We start from the raw sequence: 20223 nt of genomic DNA, 5'->3' as shown, positions 1-20223 counted from the left end.
TCGCTATGGTCGACCGTTCGGGTATCAAACAACCTCCAATTGCAACAAAATTTGGTAGGCGGTCTACCTACAATAAAACAAGACCGGACACAACTTTCAACCCAATTCGAGAATATTTTCACGCACTTTTAAAAACATTATTTTTTATGCCACGAGCACGTGCGTGTGTGGTTGGTCTCGAATCGGTCGACGAAAAAATGGAGAGAACTGGTGACTACGGACGGATGCAAGTTTTTCAAAACAACAGCAATGGAGTGCCGATGCAATGCATACGATGCGAACGATGCGATGATGAATGCAACAAACAAATAAATCACACGATGGCAGTGGAATAAACGGGGAATATTGTGGAGCGTTAGTCTCGGGATATTACAACTCTCCTACACTAACAAGATATCTCGCCTCGAGATCTTAGAATGAGAAGGGGAAGAAGAAGAGGGCAAAAAGGTGAAACTTAGTTGCTTCTTTCGAAAATGGGTGAAACCACCAAAACTTAGAGGATGCAAATAGATGAAGAATGACTCAAGAAAGAATCTAGAATTCAAAAGAAAATTGGGCAGCACTTCCGTAGGAACGAGATAGACAAGGAACAGGAAAGAGAGAATTCAGACAACCCTCCGGTTGACAAGAGAGGCAAGACTAGATAAGATGGAAAGAGCTTGAAACGAGGACGCAACACTCCGGTTAATGGATAAGCAAAGAAAGAACATGATCTTGAAAAAGGAAATGATGGTCGAAGAGAGCAACATCACAATCCCTCCAGGACAAAAGAATAGAAGCTTGATCGATGGAAGGAAAAGAATGCAGAAGAAAATGACAACTACTACCCATTGCTGAGGAAATCGTTAACAGGTAAATGCTCGGTTGGCTGGTGAGTAGGGGATTAATGGGCCAATCGGCAAGTTAATCGGCCATTTAATCCATTAATCAGGCGATTTATTAGTTAATCGGCTACTTGGTGACCCTACGAGTAGGGATTAATCGGCAAGTTAACTGGTTAACTGGACGAATTCTTGAACAGGGCTACTACCACAATTGAATTTGTAAGCATCCTTTTTTGACCGAACACTGCAAGGGCAAAGCCCCCCACAGCCACATACCTTTATTGAAATGAAAATATAGTATGTACATGGTTACCTCGGTAACCCAAAGAAAAGTAGATGGGGGTAGGAGCCTAACCTAAGGAGATGGCTATATTTAGGGTGGTAAGAAAGAGACCCATTTCAGCCAGTCCTCTTTAAACTTAGGCTTGATCCTATGTGCCATAAGGGACATGTCAGTTATAAATCCTGACTTTCAGGCAGCAAATCTAGGCCGAACATTCTGGAAGACCTTGGCATTTCTCACCTGCCAAATGTTCCAACATGCAATGAACACCATCTCAGAGAAAAAGGGTGCTAGAAGGAGCTTTTAGCATGGGAGACATCATCTGCCATATCGTTTGTATCACCCCAGTCAATTTGCAAATAGTTCCAATTTCTGCTGCTGAAGAGGTAGGTGAAGAACAGATGATCCCTATCTTCTCTGACTTGTGCATGACAGATTCTACAATTGACCCCATCATCCATATGCCAATGACTTCTTTCTACCATATCCTTGGTATTCAATTTGTCCTTGACCAGCATCCAGGCAAAGACCTTGATCTTCAATGTGCAAGAATTAGCCCATATCAAATTCAGCACAGGGTTAAAAATTTGGTCCCTATGCACATGGGAATAGAAAGCCTTTGCGGTATAAGGTTTAGATGTTTCCATCCAAGAATAGACATCATTTCGGCTTGTACTGGGTTGAAATTCCTTGATGAAAGCTTGAAGTGTGGACAGCTTCAAGTAGGCCTGCTCAGAGAGAGGCAAATTGAACCAGGGCGGCAGATCCTTAGTGTTTAGTCCATCTTTGACCATTGTCCAAGGATCCTTAACATACGAAAGTAGTCTAGAGAATCTGTCTTTGAGAGGAACGACTGAGTTGCCAATGTTCCATTTATCATGCCAAAAGAGACAGTATCTCCATGCCTTGCTTGCACCCAAGTGACCTCCCTAAAGTTGTCCGATAACTTGAAGATACTCTTCCACCAATATGATCCACATGGCTTGGTTGCTTGTGGTACTCTGTCATGGTAGTAAGTGTTTCAGATCAGCTGAACCCAAGGCAGATCCATTCTATTAAGAAATTTGTTGGCATGTTTCAACAGTAGAGCTGCATTTTGTAGTCCGAGGTTTAGAATACCCAATCCACCCTTGTTCTTCGATCTGCAGATCAATTCCCAAGCAGCAAGGGATGGTGAATGTTCCTTTCTATTCCTTCTCCAGAAACATTGTCTCTGTATCCTTTCCAACTGCTTGGGAATTCCTGGAGGGATAGAAATATTGCACAGGAAAAATATTGGCAAAGAGGATAGAGAAGAATTCAGGTATTGCAGCCGTCCTCCTTGAGCCAGGAAAGAGGAACTAGAGGACATCCTCCATTCCATGCATGAAACTAGAGGCATCAGGTGCTCCATCTTGGGTGGTGATGTGCCAACCGGCAGTCCAAGATATGTAAAAGACATAGTACCAACTTCACAGCCAAAAACCTGAGCAAGTCTCGCAGTTTCCTCTAAGGAAACATTGATTGGCACCATTGATGATTTCTCAAAGTTAATGTGTAGGTCTGTTGATCTAGTGAAAACCTGAAGCATCTCTTTCAGAGCCTTCAACTTCCCTTCCTCAGCAGGGAACATGATCAAAGTATCATCAGCATATTGGACAATAGGAAAATCCTTGTCATGGCATGGATTTGGAAACTGAATGTGTCCCATGGTTATCATATCATTAACAACAGACTCGAGCAAATCAGCTGCAAGAACAAAGAGTAAAGGGGAGATGGAATCTCCCCGTCTGACACCAGCCTTGTAATGAAAATGCTTTCCAGGGACATTTGTAAGCATCCTTGCGAGATGAGACAGAACGGAGTTGTTAGAAAATCAACAACAAAAAGAAATGCTTGTTGTGGTCTTATGGAAAACATCTCAAAATTATGAGTTTACAACCGGCCACGAAGGAAAACAATGATTGGTTGGGAGCAGCAAGATATGCAAAACTTCTTTCACCAAGAGGGTACCTTGAGAACTTGGATCGTTGAGAAGCGCCATGATAGTAAAATTCCTCAGGAAAAACTATAAGTGAAATCTAATCCAAGATAGCTCCAAGAAAGAAATGATGGGTTTAATTATCTCATTCTTGATAAATTATCTTCGAGACTCCTCATGAATCAAGAATGCTATAACACCATCACAAAAGATTAGAGAGAAAAAATTGGACTTTGAAATGCAAGACAAGAATACTTGAGGTACGACCACAAGAATCTTGAAGAATATTTCAAGAAAGAATTATATCCTTAACAAACAACCATGAAGAACCTCCGTATACAAAAGAATGATGAAAATAAATGAAGGTTGAAAAGAATAAGATTGAAGCCTTCCAATGACTTAGATGAAGCTTCACGAAGAGATATTTGAGCAACTTTGAACTCCGGAAGAGAAAACAGGAACAACTTAGGCTCGCGAATTTGATACCATGAATGACTCTGGAAGGAGGATTGAATCACTTTGATGAAATAAGAATAGGAATTATGTTATACTTATCCTTCACCAAGTTTAATATATGACAAGCAATAGATTTGGCATACTACTTATTCTTCTTGAAAAGATTGAAGAGAGAATACCGTGAACTTGAAGAAGCTTTGAGAGACCCACCAGTAAGAATTCACAAATGAATGAGGATACCACAAAAGAATGGAGATACATGAGAATGAAGAGATCACGATCCGCCTAATACAAAACTTGAACGAAGCACCAGAATAATTGAGATATGAACAAAGAGACAAAAATTGATAACAATTTGAGAACGTAAGCTAAAGGTTGAGAACGAAGATATCTTCTGAAAAGATGGCCTTCGGTGGATCGATAATGAAAAAAACTATGAAATGCTCCAGATAGATATGGAAAGAATTACTCATGATTGGAAACAATTTGGGAGGATCACCACAAGCTGAGATGATGAATCTTCAAAAGAATGGATAAAGATTTAAGAGAAACTCTCCTTCGGTCTTCAATGCAGAGAGTGATGTCTAGAAACACCACCAAGAATTATCGCGCCACCCCGGAACAAAGAATAAAGAAAGGTTGAGAAACGATGAAATAATTCAAAGCAATCTTGAATAAGAGATATGACAGATTGATTTCATTGTTACATTACATTAGAAAGAACTTGAGATATCGAGAAAATATTAAAAGAGCCCGGTAAGATCCCGGGGAAAGAACTGTGGGTCATGGGCAACTCAAAGAAAAGACCACCGCCGAGATAGTTGGAAAAGAGATGGCACTGGTATAAATTGAGAACTTGATGAGGTGAGAAACCTCAAAATAATTTGGAAGGATTTCGGAACGAGAACACAAGTCATCTAAGACATCTTCAACACTCCAGATAGAATAGAGAGGGATGAATAATCAAGAGAGACTTCAATAAGAATTCTAACGTGGGAAAGCACAGAATGAATGAAAAGGATACGATGAAGCTCAAAACCTTGAATTGAATCCACTGGAGAAGAAAACAAGAACGAAGAATGATGAACTTGAATCACTTGATGATATTCACAATGAATCACCATAAACAATACGGAATAAAAGATAGCGGAAGGATCAATGAAAAGAAAGCACTTGGATGTTAATTTAATTGATGAAGAAAAAAAGCGGGAGGGTGTGGAAAACAAGGGAAACTTAGGCTGGATGAAAAGAACTCCGAAAACAAATATGAGAATTAATCCTGCAAATATTGGAGAGGATTGAATATCTTGAAGAGGAGTGCACCCGTTGAAAAGAATTGCCATGACAATTCCGGTTGATCAAACGGATTAGCATTCTGATAGAAATATGAGAACACCACTTAGGAAAGATATGACATCACCACTTGATATCGAAGCTACTCGAATTACCACATTCCAACAAAACAAAGGACGAGACTTTCGATTTAAGCCAGAAAAAACACGTAACGGATATTTGATACCTCTCCAACATATCTATAATTTTTGATGGCTCCATGCTATTATCTTGTCAAGTTTGGATGTTTTGTATGCATTTTATACATTTTTTGGGACTAACCTATTAACTCAGTGCCAAGTGCCAGCTCCTATTTTTTCCATGTTTTTGACCCTTTTCAGAGAAGAATATTAAACGGAGTCCAAACGGAATAAAATCTCTGGAATGATTTTTCCAGAACAGAAGATATGCAGGGTACTTGAGAACCAAGGCAAAGGGTGCCGGGGGAGGCCACAAGCCCCCTAGCCGCGGCCTGGGGGGCGCCTACCAGGCTTGTGGGACCCCCGTGGCTCCGTTGCCCTACTTCTTCCGCCTATAAATTCCCTAAAAATCTGAAACCATGGGAGAGAGCCACGAAAATACTTTTCCGTCGCGGCAGGCTTCTGTCTCCGCAAGATCCCATCTGGGGACCGTTATGGTGTCCTGTTGGAGGGTGGATTCAGACACGGAGGGCTTCTTCATCAACACCATTGCCTCTCCGATGATGCGTGAGTAGTTCACCATAGACCTTTGGGTCCATAGCTAGTAGCTAGATGGCTTCTTCTCTCTCTTTGATCTTCAATACAAAGTTCTCCATGATCTTCATGGAGATCTATCCGATGTAATCTTCTTTTGCGGTGTGTTTGCCGAGATCCGATGAATTGTGGATTTATGATCATATTATCTATGATTGTTATTTGAGTATCTATGATCTCTTATATGCATGATTCCGTATCCTTGTAATTCTCTTCGAGTTGTGGGTTTCGTTTGGCCAACTTGATCTACAATTCTTGCAATGGGAGAAGTGCTTGGTTTTGGGTTCATATCATGTTGTGACCTCACCCAATGACAGAAGGGGTAGCGAGGCACGCACCATGTTGTTTCCATCAATGGTAAAAATATGGGGTTTATATCTATTGCATGAATTTATCCCTCTACATCATGTCATCTTGCTTAAGGCGTTACTCCGTTTGTCATGAACTTAATACACTAGATGCATGTTGGATAGCGGTCGATGTGTGGAGTAATAGTAGTAGACGCACACAGTATCGGTCTACTTGTCTCGGACGTGATGCCTATATGTATCATCATTGCCTTAGATATCGTCATGACTTTGCGCGGTTCTATCAATTGCTCGACAGATTCTGTTTTTGTTGAGTTGGTTTCTAACAGATTCTGTTTTTGTTGAGTTGGTTGCTTGTTTTTATGAAACTATGGATAGCATAGGGGGTACTAGCCATGGAGAAGTGAGAATACAGTAACCTAATACCAATATAAATAGAAATCAAGATTGCTACAGTACCTAAAGAGGTGGTAGTTTGTTTTCTTGTGATAATGATATCATGAGTTTCTGTTGAAGTTTTGTCTTGTGAAGTTTTCATGTTTTGGGTGATGTTCTCATGGACAAAGGGATAAAGATTAGAAAGAGATCAAGATTGGGGATGCCCAAGGTATCCCAAGCCAAATTCAATGACACCAAAAAGCCTAAGCTTGGGGATGCCCCGGCAAGGCATCCCCTCTTTCGTCTTCAATCTATCGGTAACATTACTTGGAGCTATATTTTTATTCACCACAGGATATGTGTTTTGCTTGGAGCGTCTTGTATCGTATGAGTATTTTCTTTTTGTTCTGTTACAATCATCCTTGCTGCACACCTTTTGAGCGATACATGCACTTATCGTGAATTTCCTAGAATGCTCATCGTCCTTCAATTATATCTTTTGAGCTAGATAATTTTGCTCTAGGTGCTTCACTTAGATCTTTTAGAGCACGACGGTGCGTGAGTTGGTAGTTAGTTTGTGCTATGAAAGTAGTCCCAAGGTGATATGTACCAAAAGAGGATGCAAAAAAGTTCCATCTTCATGTGCATTGAGTAGAAAGAGAAGTTTGATTCCTCTCAATTAGTTTTGAGACGTGGATTTGGTAATATTAAGAGTTATGTTAGTAGGGTGTTGTGAATCTAGAAATACTTGTGTTGAAGTTAGTTATTCCCGAAACATGCACGTATGGTGAACCGCTATGTTAGAAAGTCGGAGCATAATTGATCTAATGATTGTCATCCTTTGTTTTGCGGTCGGGATCGCGCGATGGTTAACACCTACCAACCCTTCCCCTAGGAGTATGCGTTTAGCACTTTGTTTTGATTACTAATAAAAACTTCCGCAACTCGTATGTGAGTTCTTCATGACTAATGTGAGTCCATGCTATATATGCACTTTCAACTTCCACCATTGCTAGCCTCTCGCAATTTTCGCCGGTGCACAAACCCAACATATGCCTTCCTCAAAACAGCCACCATACCTACCTAATATGGACTTTTCATAGCCATTCCGAGATATATTGCCATGCAACTCCCACCGTTCCGTCTCATGACTTGTGCCGCCACTCTCATATTGCCATTGCATGATCGTAAGATATCTAGCGAGATGTTTCAACGTCATACGCCAAGCTAGATCGTTGCACATCCCGGTACACTGTCTGAGGCATTTCCTATATAGTCATCATCATTCTAAGCTTTGAGCTGTGAGTAAATAAAAGTGTGAGCTATGAGTAAATATTAGAGCATTGTCCCATGTGAGGAAAAATAAAAAAAGAGGCCAAAGTTTCCCACAATAAAAAAAGAGAGAAAAAGAGGACCAAGAGCCCAAACAAAAAAAGAGAGAAAAAGAGAGAAGGGACAATGCTATTATCTCCTTTCCACACTTGTGCTTCATAATAAGCTACAATTCTTGCAATGGGAGAAGTGCTTGGTTTTGGGTTCATATCGTGTGGTGACCTCACCCATTGACAGAAGGGGTAGCGAGGCACGCATCGTGGTGCTGCCATCAAGGGTAAAAAGATGGGGTTTATATCTATTGAATGCATTTATCCCTCTATATCATGTCATCTTGCTTAAGGCGTTACTCCATTTGTCATGAACTTAATACACTAGATGCATGTTGGATAGCAGTTGATGTGTGGAGTAATAGTAGTAGATGTAGACATTATCGGTCTACTTGTCTCGGACGTGTTGCCTATATGTATGATCATTGCCTTAGATATCGTCATGACTTTACGCCATTCTATCAATTGCTGGACAGTAATTCGTTCACCCACCGTAATACTTGCTATCCTGAGAGTATCCTCTAGTGAACACTATGGCCCCCGGGTCTACTTCACTTCATATTTTCAGCTCTACACTTTCACTTTGTTGCACTTTCCGCCTTGAGATCTCACCTTGCAATCAATTGTGAAGGGATTGACAACCCCTTTATAGCGTTGTGTGCAAGTTTGTTGTTTTTCCGCAGGTACTTTGGAGACTTGCCTTGATACTCCTACTGGATTGATACCTTCATTCTCAAACTGAGGGAAATACTTACTGCTACCGTGCTGCATCACCCTTTCCTCTTTAAGGGAAAAACCAACGCAAGCTCAAGAGGTAGCTATATTTAATTCGATATTTTTGTGGTAAGGCTCGCACGAGCTCTATCTTACAGTAGCCATGGTGTACAAGTTAGTGCACATGACATACGTAGCATCCCCGAGTCATAGCAAGCTACAAGGACTCTTTCAGACACAACAAGAACCGTTGTAATAAAGATCGTGAACAAACGAACCACTAGATGTCGAACCCCAACCTCACATCATGCATTTGTTGAAAGATAAGCCTAGTTAGCTACTTGAATTTGCACCTAAGAATTCCCGAAATCTTCCGGTTATGCAATCGGTTCCATGGATACAAGGAGCAAAATCCATCACTCAACTCCTAGCAGTAATACTACGCTCCAATGTAACACATTCATCAACACATAACCAGAGGTCTTAGAAACTCATCTACCTCAGACACTCGTAATCACAACGATACCAATTATGGTAGTACATCTGGATGCTCTCCCCAGTATGGGGTGATGCCAAACTCCTCTCGCCACGAAGAGGCTAGAAGCAATTTCGAACATCCTCCGTCCTGGGATACTATGGAAACTGGATGATAGCGATGTGTCAAGAATCCCCTGAAGCTCAAATCCTCGGGAACAGGAGGCACCAAGTACAAAACTCCGTCACATCGGCATCATAGAGATTCCAATATACTCACGTGATCCTAATAATGCTGAGCGAGAAGAGGGTAGAATCAAAATTCCTTCGCCAAGATTCCTCACTAGATCATAGAAGACGAGTAAAAAGAATCCTACTCTCCGTTATATAACTAGACTCAAATAGTTTTTTACTAGACTCGACTCGGCCAAAGTCGATCAATCAAGGGGTCTCCTAGGTCGGTACATGTTGTGATACCAACTTGTAACACCCAAAATGCGATCCTATCCTTATTTTGTCTTGAGAGCCTCGACATGGATATAAACGCATCTCGTCGTTTCGCAAGAATGGATATCATTACAAGTGCATGTACAAAAAAGATGAGTATACGGAATTGGGTTACACACGTCACAAGCTACATCAAGATCACATCAATACAACAACATATTCGACCATCATACATAAGAGCAGGGTCCGACTACGAACAAAATCAAACGGTAAAATGACATCCATCCTTGCTATCCCAGGATGCCGCTTGGAACCCCTCCTAGATTGATGATGATGAAGAAGAAGAAACTCCAAATAGAACAATCATCGCCCTCACGTCAAAGTATCGCATTACCTATACCTGCAACTATTGTTGTAGTAATCTATGAGCCACAAGGGACTCAACAATCTTATTTCCAAGGGTATCAAGACTAGCAAAGCTTAATGGGTGAGGTATGGCTAAGTGGTGAGGCTACAACAAGCAATAGCATTTATTTGACTGGCTAACTTACGGGAATACGAATGAATTGGTGGACCACGCATAACGGGTGTGAACTAGTAGTGATCACTAAGTGATCTTGAACACCTACTTACGGTGAAACTTAACCCCACCGTGTTCTCTTTCGGAGCAGATCTCACGAGATGAGACGGTCATGGTTACCCACACAGTTGGTATATTTTATTAGAGTTTACTTCAAATTCACTATGACCGGATGTTAAAAAAAGTTTCCAAGTTGCACAAAACTGCGGGCATGACTTTCCGGAAGATTTAACCATGCAGGGATGCTCCAACTAGTCCGTCACAAACTACCACAACCTGCATGGAATAAACCTCAACCACGGAATACTTGTAGTCTCCTCAAATATTCCGATGGAAATCCTCAACCTCGAGATAGCCCAAAGTATCCTCATAATCCGTGCACAAGACGTTCGATAAAGGTAAAACAAATCCAGCAAAGCCGCTCGGCAGACCAGATCCCAATAGGAGCCGCCTGTATCTCTTTCTCGGGTACTACCACACGAGCAATACGTATAGTGGCCTGATAGGTTGTTGGAAATATGCCCTGGAGGCAATAATAAAATGGTTATTATCATATTTCCTTGTTCATGATAATCGTCTATTGTTCATGCTATAATTGTATTAACAGGAAACAGTAATACATGTGTGAATAAATAGATCACAACGTGTCCCTAGCAAACCTCTAGTTGGCTAGCTCCTTAATCAATAGATGATCATGGTTTCCTGATCATGGACATTAGATGTCATTGATAACGGGATCACATCATTGGGAGAATGATGTGATGGATGATACTTCCATTTTGCATCATGCTTTCATGTTGATATTTATCGCTTTATGGACTGTTATTATACTTTGTGGAACCTTACTTATGCCTTTTCTCTCTTATTTTGCAAGGTTTATTTGAAGAGGGAGAATACCGGCAGCTGGAATTCTGGACTGGAAAAGGAGCAAGTTTGAGTTCTCTATTCTGCGCAACTCCAAATGCCCTGAAAATGAACCAGGGGCAAAAGAAGTGTCACAGGGGAGCAACCAGGGGCCCACAAGCCTGGTAGCCGCGGCCTACCCCTTGGCCGCGGCAACAGGGCTTGTGGGCACCCTGGTGGCCCACTGGCCCCCCTCTTTTGCTATTTGAAGGGTTTCGTCCGGAAAAAAATCAGGGTGGAGCTTTTTCATGGATTCTCCGCCGCCACGAGGCGGAACTTGAGCAGATCCAATCTAGAGCTCTGGCAGGACGATCCTGCCGGGGAAACTTCCCTCCCAGAGGGGGAAATCAACGCCATCGTCATCACCAACACTCCTCTCATCGGAGGGGAGACATCTCCATCAACATCTTCATCAGCACCATCTCCTCTCCAAACCCTAGTTCATCTCATGTAACCAATCTCCGTCTCGCGACTCCGATTGGTACTTGTAAGGTTGCTAGTAGTGTTGATTACTCTTTAGTTGATGCTAATTGGATTACTTGGTGGAAGAGTTTATGTTCAGATCCTTGATGCTATTCATTACACCTCTGATCATGATTATGATTATGCTTTGTGAGTAGTTACTTTTGTTCCTGTGGACATGGGATAAGTCATGCTAATAATAGTCATGTGAATTTGATATTCGTTCGGTATTTTGATATGTTGTACGTTGTTTTTCCTCTAGTGGTGTTATGTGAACGTCGACTACATAACACTTCACCATATTTGGGCCTAGAGGACGACATTGGTATAATTCTTCTTTCGTAGTTGCAGATGCTTGCGAGAGGGGTTAATCATAAGTGGGATGCTTGTCCAAGTAAGGGCAGTACCCAAGTGCCGGTCCACCCACATATCAAACTATCAAAGTAACAAACGCGAATCATATGAACATGATGAAACTAGCATGACAGAAATTCCCGTGTGTCCTCGGGAGCGGTTTTCGTCATATAAGACTTTGTTTTTGCTTGTCCCTTGCTACAAAAGGAATTGGTCCACTTGCTGCACCGTTGCTACTACTTGTTACTTGTTACTTTTCGCTTGCTATGTTTCACCTCACTACACCATCACTTGTTACCGCTACTTTCAGTGCTTGCAGTTATTACCTTGCTGAAAACCGTTTATCAGAGCCTTCTCCTCCTCGTTGGGTTCGACACTCTTACTTATCGAAAGGACTACGGCTGATACCCTATACTTGTGGGTCATCAAGACTCTTTTCTGGCACCGTTGCCAGGGAGGGAAGCGCCTTTGGTAAGTGGAATTTGGTAAGGAAACATTTATACACTGTGCTGAAATTTATTGTCACTTGTCACTATGGAAACTGTTCCTTTGAGGAGTTTGTTCAGGGTATATTCACCACGAACGGAAGCACGAGGAGTTGTTCCTCAACCTGAGGTACCTACTGAAAATATCTTTTATGAAATTCCTTCGGGTATGCCTGAGAAACTGCTGGCTAATCCTTTTACACGAGATGGATCATCACATCCAGACTTGCATCTAATCTATGTAGATGAAGTTTGTGGTCTATTTAAGCTTGCAGGTTTGCCCGAGGATGAGGTAAAGAAGAAAGTCTTTCCTTTATCTTTGAAGGATAAGGCGTTAACATGGTATAGGCTATGTCATGATACTGGATCATGGGACTACAATCGGTTGAAATTGGAATTTCATCAAAAGTTTTATCCTATGCATTTAGTACATCGTGATCGGACTTATATTTATAACTTTTGGCGTCTTGACATGGAAAGCATAGCTCAAGCTTGTGGGAGGCTTAAATCAATGCTATATTCATGCCCTAATCATGAGCTCTCGAGAGAAATTATCACTCAAAACTTTTATGCTCGGCTTTCCCATGAAGATCGTACCATGCTTGACACTTCTTGTACTGGTTCTTTTATGAAGAAGGATATTGATCACAAGTGGAATTTATTGGAAAGAATCAAACGTAACTCTGAAGATTGGGAGCTGGAAGAAGGTAAGGAGTCAGGTATGAATTTCCAGTTTGATTGCGTTAAATCTTTTGTTGAAACAAACACCTCTAGAGATTTTAGCGCTAAGTATGGACTTGACTCTGATATAGTAGCTTCTCTATGTGAATCTTTTGCTGCTCATGGTGATCTTCCCAAAGAGAAGTGGTTTATGTATCATCCCCCTGTAGAAATCAACATAGTTAAACCCAATCTAGTTGAGGAGAAAGTCATTGCTTTTAGTAAGCCTATTGTTCCTTGTGCCTACACTGAGAAACCACCATACCCTGCTAGGAAAAAGGATTATTCTAAAGCTCCAACTGTGATACTTAGGGGTTACATTAGACCACTTGCACCCCCTAAGGAAATTAGAGTTGAACCTAGTGTTGCTATTATCAAATATCTCTTAGCCGAAGACATAGATGGGCATGTTATCAAATTCTGTGAGGACTCCGCTAGAATAGCTAAACCTCACGCGAAAGACAAATACAGACCTATAGTTGGCCTGCCCGTTGTTTCTGTCAAGATAGGAGATCACTATTACCATGGTTTATTCGATATGGGTGCTAGTGTTAGTGCAATACCCCGTTCCGTATATGATGAAATCAAAGATGAGATTGCACCTGCTGAGTTAGAAACCATTGATGTCACTATTACGCTAGCTAATAGAGACACTATCTGCCCTTTGGGAATTGTGAGAGACGTAGAAGTCCTTTGTGGTAGGACGAAGTATCTTACTGATTTCCTCGTCCTTCCTACTGCGCAAGATAGCTTTTGTCCCATCATATTTGGTAGACCCTTTCTCAACACTGTCAATGCTCACATTGATTGCATTAAATAGACCGTCACTGTTAGTTTCGAGGGTGTGTCTCATGAATTTAACTTCTCCAAGTTTGGAAGACAACCCCATGAAAAAGAGTCGTGTGGTAGGGATGAAATCATTGCTCTTGCCTCTATTGCCGTACCTCCCATGGATCCTTTAGAGCAATATCTGCTTGAGCATGAAAATGAAATGCATATGGAGGAAAGAGTTGAGATAGATAAAATTGTCTTAGAACAATATCTTATTCTTAAGAATATTCTGCCTGTTGAATTGCTTGGGGATCCTCCCCCACCAAAGGGTGATCCTGTTTTCGAGCTAAAACAGTTACCCGATACTCTTAAGTATGCCTATCTTGATGAGAAGGAGATATATCCTGTTATTATTAGTGCTCACCTCTCGAATCACGAAGAGAAGAAGTTATTAAAAACTTTGAGGTAGCACCGTACTGCTATTGGATATACTCTTGATGATCTTAAGGTTATTACTCCCACTCTATGTCAGCACAAGATTAAAACCGATCCTGATTCTAAACTAGTTGCTGATCATCAACGGACATTAAATCCAAGGATGAAAGAGGTCATGAGAAAAGAAATATTAAAGCTTCTGGAAGCAGGAATCATTTATCCTATTGCTCATAGTGATTGGGTAAGTCCAGTATATTGCATACCTAAGGAGGGAAGTATCACCGTCGTTCCTAATCATAAGAATGAACTAATCCCACAGAGGATTATTACTCGCTATAGGATGGTGATAGACTTCCGAAAACTGAACAAGGCAACCAGGAAAGACCATTATCCTTTGTCGTTTATCGACCAGATGCTAGAAAGGCTATCTAAACACACACACTTCTGCTTTCTAGACGGTTATTCATGTTTCTCACAAATACCTGTTGCACAATCTGATCAAGAGAAAACCACTTTCACATGCCCCTTCGTTACCTTCTCTTATAGACGCATGCCTTTTGGCTTGTGCAATGCACCAGCCACCTTTCAAAGATGTATGATGGATATATTCTCTGACTTTTGTGAAAAGATTGTTGAGGTTTTCATGGATCATTTCTCCGTCTACGGTTCTTCCTTTGACGATTGCCTCGGCAACCTTGATCGAGTCTTACAGAGATGCAAAGATACCAACCTCGTCTTGAATTCGGAGAAGTGCCACTTCATGGTTAATGAAGGCATCGTCTTAGGACACAAAATCTTTGGAGAGGCATTGAAGTTGATAAGGCTAAGGTTGATGCAATTGAGAAAATGTGTTGCCCCACGGATATCAGAGGTATACGAAGTTTCCTAGGTCATGCTGGTTTCTATAGAAGGTTCATTAAATACTTCTCTAAGATTTCTAGGCCTCTTACCAACCTCTTGCAGAAAGATGTTCCTTTTGTTTTTGATGACGATTGTGAGGAAGCTTTCGAAATACTTAAGAAGGCCTTGATAACCGCACCTATTGTTCAACCACCTGATTGGAACTTGCCCTTTGAAATCATGTGTCATGCTAGTGATTATGTTGTCGGTGCTGTTCTAGGACAAAGAGTTGACAAGAAGTTGAATGTCATTCACTATGCTAGTAAAACTCTAGACAGTGCCTGATACGTCTCAAACGTATCTATAATTTTTGATGGTTTCACGCTGTTATCTTGTCTTCTTTGGATGTTTTATGTACCTTTTGTATCTTTTTTGGGACTAACTTATTAATTCAGTGCCAAGTGCGAGTTCCTGTTTTTCTGTGTTTTTAACTCTTTTCAGATCTGATTTTGGAATGGAGTCCAAACGTAATAAAAACCCCGAAATGATTTTTTCCCGAACGGAAGAAGATCAGGGGGCCTCTGGGCCAAGCCAGGTGGGCTCCATGAAGCCCACAAGCCCCCACTCTGCCACGAGGGGGAGGCGGCGGTGGCAGGGCTTGTGGCCTCCCTGGCCGCCCCCTCACCTAGATCCTTGGCCTATATAATCCAAAATATTCCGCAAAAATCAGGGGATCCTCGAAAATACTTTTCTACCGCCGCAAGCTTCCGTTTCTGTGAGATCTCATATGGAGACCCTTCCCGGCGCCCTGCCGGAGGGGACTTTGGAGTTGGAGGGCTTCTTCATCATCATCATCGCCCCTCCAATGACTCGTGAGTAGTTCACTTCAGACCTACGGGTCCGTAGTTAGTAGCTAGATGGCTTCCTCTCTCTCTTGGATCTTCAAGACAAAATTCTCCATGATCTTCATGGAGATCTATCCGATGTAATCTTCTTTGGCGGTGTGTTTGTCGAGATCCGATGAATTATGGATTTGTGATCAAATTATCTATGATATATATTTGAGTCTTTGCTGATTTCTTATATGCATGATTTGATATCCTTGTAAGTCTCTCCAAGTCTTGGGTTTTGTTTGGACAACTAGATCTATGATTCTTACAATGGGAGAAGTGCTTGGTTTTGGGTTCTACCATGTGGTGACCTTTCCGAGTGATAGTAGGGGCAGCAAGGCACACATCAAGTTGTTTCCATCAAGGGTAAAAGATGGGGTTTTTATCATTGGTTTGAGATTATCCCTCTACATCATGTCATCTTGCTTAAGGTGTTACTCTGTTCTTATGGACTTAATACACTAGATGCATGCTGGATAGCGGTCGACGTGTGGAGTAATTGTAGTAGATGCAGACAGTATCGGTCTACTTGTTTTAGACGTGATGCCTATAGATATAATCATTGCATAGATATCGTCACGACTTTGTGCGGTTCTATTCATTGCTCGACAGTAATTTATTCACCCACCGTCTACTTGCTTTCATGAGAGAAGCCACTAGTAAACACTACGGCCCCCGGGACTATTCACATCCATCGTTTACACCTCCGCTTTTACTTTGTTTTGTTACTTTGTTGCTTTCAGTTCTCACTTGGCAAACAATCTATAAGGTATTGACAACCCCTTCATAGCGTTGGGAGCAAGCTTTTGTGTTTGTGTAGGTTCTTGAGATACTCCTCCACTGGATTGATACCTTGGTTCTCAAACTGAGGGAAATACTTCCCACCTCTATGGTACATCACCCTTTCCGCTTCGAGGGAACACCAACGCAAGGCTCCAAGGCCACGGGGGAAATCCTTTGCATACTTTCCTAGGAAGTCCCTTAAGGCGTAGCCGCAGTTGGAGGATTTATGGTGCCGTCGACATGACAATTTCTGGCGCCATTGGACGGTCTTTTGTTGTAGTAGCAGAAGTATTTCTGGCGCCGTTGCTGGGGATACACAGCTAACATCAGAAATTTTCTGGTGCCGTTGCCGGGGATACACAGCTAACATCAGTGCCCAAAGAAACTATGCCACTACGGAGAAGGAGTTTTTAGCAGTCGTGTTTGCATGTGAAAAGTTCTGATCTTATATAGTTGACTCCAAACTCACTATTCACTCTGATCATGCTGCTATTAAGTACCTCATGGAGAAGAAGGACGCTAAGCCTAGGCTAATCAGATTGGTTCTCCTGCTACAGGAATTTGATTTGCACGTTCTTGACCGAAAGGGTGCTGATAACCCTGTAGCAGATAACTTGTCTAGGCTAGAGAATGTCCTTGATGACCCACGGCCTATTGATGACAGCTTTCCTGATGAGCAATTGAATGTCATCCGCACTTCACATAGTGCACCGTGGTATGCTGATTACACAAACTATATCGTAGCCAAATACATTCCACCTAGTTTCACCTACCAGCAAAAGAAGAAATTCTTCTTTGATTTGAGACACTACTTTTGGGATGATCCTCACCTTTATAAGGAAGGAGTAGATGGTGTTATTAGATGTTGTTTGCCTGAACATGAACAGGGACAGATCTTGCAGAAGTGTCATTCCGAGGCCTACGAAGGACACCATGCTGGAGACAGAACTGCTCATAAGGTATTGCAATCAGGTTTCTATTGGCCCACTCTCTTCAAGGATGCCCGTAAGTTTGTCTTGTTTTGTGACGAATGTCATAGAATAGGGAACATTAGAAAATGTCAGGAAATGCGTATGAACTATTCATTGGTCATTGAACCATTTGATGTCTGAGGCTTTGATTATATGGGACCCTTCCCGAGTTCCAATGGGTACACTGCGATCTTAGTTGTTGTGGATTATGTCACTAAGTGGGTAGAGGCTATCCCCACTAAAAATGCTGATCACCACACCTCTATTAAGATGCTTAAAGAAGTCATTTCCCCAAGATTTGGAGTCCCTAGATATCTGATGACTGATGGCGATTCACACTTCATTCATGGTGTTTTCCGCAAGATGCTCGCTAAGTACGATGTCAACCATAGTGTTGCATCTCCTTATCATCCTCAGTCTAGTGGTCAAGTGGAGTTGAGTAATAGGGAGATCAAATTGATCTTACAAAAGACCGTCAATAGATCTCGAAAGAATTGGTCTAGCAAACTTGACGATGCACTATGGGCTTATAGGACTGCTTATAAGAATCCCATGGGCATGTCGCCGTATAAAATGGTTTATGGTAAGGCCTGCCATTTACCTCTTGAGCTGGAACACAAAGCTTATTGGGCAATCAAAGAGCTCAACTTTGATTTCAAACTTGCCAGTGAGAAGTGATTGTTTGATATCAGCTCATTAGATGAATGGAGGGTCCAGGCATATGAGAATGCCAAGTTGTTCTAGGAAAAGGTTAAGAGGTGGCACGATAAAAGAATACAAAAACAAGAGTTCAATGTAGGTGATTATGTCGTGCTATACAATTGTCCTTTAAGATTCTTCGCACGCAAGCTTCTCTCTAAATGGGAAGGTCCCTACGTTGTCGAGGAAGTATATCGTTCCGATGCCATCAAAATCAATAACACGGAAGGCAATTTTCCTAGAGTGGTAAACGGGAAAAGAATCAACCATTATATCTCTAGTACTCCCATAAATGTTGAGACCAATATCATAATTATCATAACTCCAGAGGATTACATAAGGGATGTTTATCAGCCTGTTTCAGACCCTGAAAACGAAGAGGTATCTGATTACGTAATTGGACTCTGAAAATTTTCCAATAGGAAATTTTCTCCGTTTTGGAATTTATGGAAAATTAGAAAAATAAAAAGCAGTCCGGAGAGCGCACGAGGCGGCCACAAGCTTGGTTGCCGCGGCCTCCCCCTGGCCGCGGCAACAGGGCTTGTGGGCAGCTCGTGTGCCTCCCGGACTCCATTTTCTTGCGGAGCACTCCTTCTGGTCCAGAAAATATCATTATATATACGTCTGAGGGTTTTGATCTCCGTATCGTGCAACTTTCCTCCGTTTTCGTTTCGAGCCTGTTGTGTGCCGCAGATTTAGAGCAAAGATGTCTCAGGAATCTGTTGGGGAGAATAATCTCCCTCAAGTTCATGAAGAAGAAGATGCTGATCTGAAAAGAGTAGAAGTCATGGAAGCCAGGGACAAAACTAAGGAGAAAACCCAAGCTAGGGAGGAAGCTCAACCTAGGTTCGACATTGAAGACGTTGAAGGAGTAGATTTTCTCCAACCTTTCCTCCATGTGTTGTCTCCATCCTTGATTGAACTCTTGAGGTTTTTTGAAACAACTCATGCTCACAATATTTCCCTTTCTCGTGAAGTTGCTTTGCTGGTAAACCATGTCGTAGTTCTCAAAGGTATAAATCAAAGATTGATAGCTCTCTTGGAATCAAAGACGGAGGATCAAACTCATGTTGCAACACCACCACCATCACCACCAAAGGAAGACAACTAAAGCATTGGTATGGGCAATCCCCTTGGTTTTTGCCAAGGCTGAGGGAGTTGCCCTGGTATCGTATCACCTTTATATCTTTTGCTTTTACCTTTGTGTTAGTTCTTTCCTTTTTAGTTTTATTTCTCCTCTTAGTGGAGTAAGTCTTTAGTGTTTAGTTTGAGTCTTTTGCCTTGTGTTTCCCCCGATGTATTCGAGCTTGCGAGCTATATAATAAAGAGTATCTTAGTCAAGGGCTTTCCTTTGTGCCGTGATCAAAAGTATGAAAAGAACGATTGCATGAAAGATCATGAGATGATCCTATGGAAAGTGATAGCTTCACATATAACAAGTATGATGATTGAAACTTGTTGAGAGTAGACCAACATAGACCTCAGTCCTTGTTGCAATTAATAAGAAGTAATAAGGAAAGAGAGGTTCACATATAAATATATCATTTTAGACACTTTCTATAATTGTGAGCACTCACCAAACTATTACATGCTTAGAAGTAGATGTTGGACAAGGAAGACAACATAATGAATTGTGTTTGCTTGGTTCCAAACAATGTTATATGATTAGAGATCCCTTAGCATGTGACGATTGCTTCCACCTCATATTAGCCAAAACTCCCACACCAAGTAGAGATACTACTTGTGCATCCATAAACCTTCAACCCAGTCTTGCCATGAGTGTACACCATACCTACCTATGGATTGAATAAGATCCCTCAAGTAAGTGTTCATCGGTGCAAGGAATAAAAATTGCGCTCTAATATGTATGATCTATTAGTGTGTGGAAATTAAGCTTTTTACGAACCTGTAATGAGGAAGACATAAAATCGACAGACTGCATAATAAACTTCTTTATCAGAGGAGGCAATATAAAGTGGCGTTCCTCCTCACTAAGAGGACACACATCCAAACCTCAAAAGCGCATGACAACCTCTGC

The sequence above is a fragment of the Hordeum vulgare genome, chromosome 1H (assembly GCF_904849725.1).
Source record: "Hordeum vulgare subsp. vulgare chromosome 1H, MorexV3_pseudomolecules_assembly, whole genome shotgun sequence".
Lineage (NCBI taxonomy): Eukaryota > Viridiplantae > Streptophyta > Magnoliopsida > Poales > Poaceae > Hordeum > Hordeum vulgare.
Note: the sequence above shows the minus strand (reverse complement) of the source record.